Source organism: Sinocyclocheilus rhinocerous, unplaced genomic scaffold (assembly GCF_001515625.1).
Source record: "Sinocyclocheilus rhinocerous isolate Xijiao unplaced genomic scaffold, SAMN03320098_v1.1 scaffold473, whole genome shotgun sequence".
NCBI lineage: Eukaryota > Metazoa > Chordata > Actinopteri > Cypriniformes > Cyprinidae > Sinocyclocheilus > Sinocyclocheilus rhinocerous.
In genome coordinates, this window is record NW_015643184.1 from 1,483 (window position 1) to 3,221 (window position 1,739).

Genomic DNA, 1,739 nt, shown 5'->3' on the forward strand with positions numbered 1-1,739 from the left:
AATACAAGCATTTCAGTCAAATGTAATTTATGCAACATTTCAAACCTTTAACCCACTGGGGGAAATCAAACCATGGCAACAGTTTAAAAGTAGCCCAATTCCATCTTAAAAAAAAAAAAAAGAAAAAAACCTGGACTTGACAACCCTGCATGCAATGTGAGCTGCAGGAGTCAGATTTCACTGACCACGGGTTGAGAGGAGAGATGACTGACAGACCATGCTGGAGGATTTGCTGCTCAACAGATCCTGAGCTCATTGACAAATATCTGATCTTCCTTTACAGAGCATGATCGCGAAATCGAAAGTGAACAGCGAGCATTCATTCAAAAGAGATGTAAATACTCCGCGCATATTGAGAGCAGCTCCCTGATGCGCGAAAATTATATGCAATATTAGAAGAATGTTTGCGGAACTGGACACAAAAATCACGGGAGCGGGAGATAATGGTCAGAAATTCAGCGGGAGCGGGATTAAGAAAACAGTTCCTCGCAGGGCTCTAATACAAAAACGCACACAATGAATGGCAACTGTAGAAAGCAAAAGCCGAATCCCGGACATTTTGGGCAATTTAGAAATCCTGGCCGGAGGCATTTTTTTAGGTCCGAAAAGAGGACATGTCCAGGAAAAAGAGGACGTATGGTCACCCTAGTTAACATAAAGACATGACAAAGATTTTTGGAACACATCTTTAAGGTGTCTAGTATTAATATATGAATTCATAGAATAAACATGTTGACGACAACAATAGTGACCACTGGGATAATACAGTGTATTTAGTGCACAACATGCATTCAAATGCAGTTGTTAGTAAAGGTTGCACTAAAATGTCGCAATGACAAAGTTACATTGTCACATCACACTAAATTAAAAGTTCAAATGTTACAAATAAGTTACAATATTGATGTTTTAATACTGGTTGCACTAATATAAAAATGTTATATGTTACAATAGAGTAACATTTTGAAATACATAGATTTTTTTCCTTTTTTTTTCTTTCTCTGTATTCCTATCAGTGTTTAAAATGTGTTAATAACTGGACTGAGATATATACGAATTGATGACTGCAAAAACATTTTTAAATCCAGTATAACATTATCCCACCGGTCACAATTGTGACTGACCATAAAACACAATTTTTCACACACTTTTCCATAATTTAAAAAGATAATTGATTATTTCAAGTGGTTACTAATGACACATCATTTGGATATTTTCATGTCTAGGAAATATTTGGGATCAAATGGGTTAAGTGACTTAATGTTATTGTCTTCAATCACACCAAAATATGATGCATTACTTCTGTATGTATCAGACTGAATATGTATTTGTCATCATCAGTGATTTCAGCTGTTACAACATCTAAAATATGATAAATTATGAATTAAAGCGCACCTAAATAATGGTGCTGAGAAACTTTAATAACCTCTCAAATGAAAATGCACAGTTAAGAGTTAAAAATAAAGTTTTCTGTAGTCCCACTGCATGGGAACGGTTTAAAAACCAGGTTCCGTGTTTTGTGCTAATCCTCATTCTACCTGTTTACATTCTGTTTTACTTTACAGTGAGCTGCAATGGTGTATTCTTACTGGTTTTCCTAAATTATACACATAAACTGTTAAAAAAGTACATCTAAATGGTGGTAGTTAGTAGTTACTGTTTGGTTGGCTATTATCTGGTCCAAAGGCTGGTAAAAACGTGCTTGGCATTGCACAATAGCAGCTTTTATTAATTTTATTAAC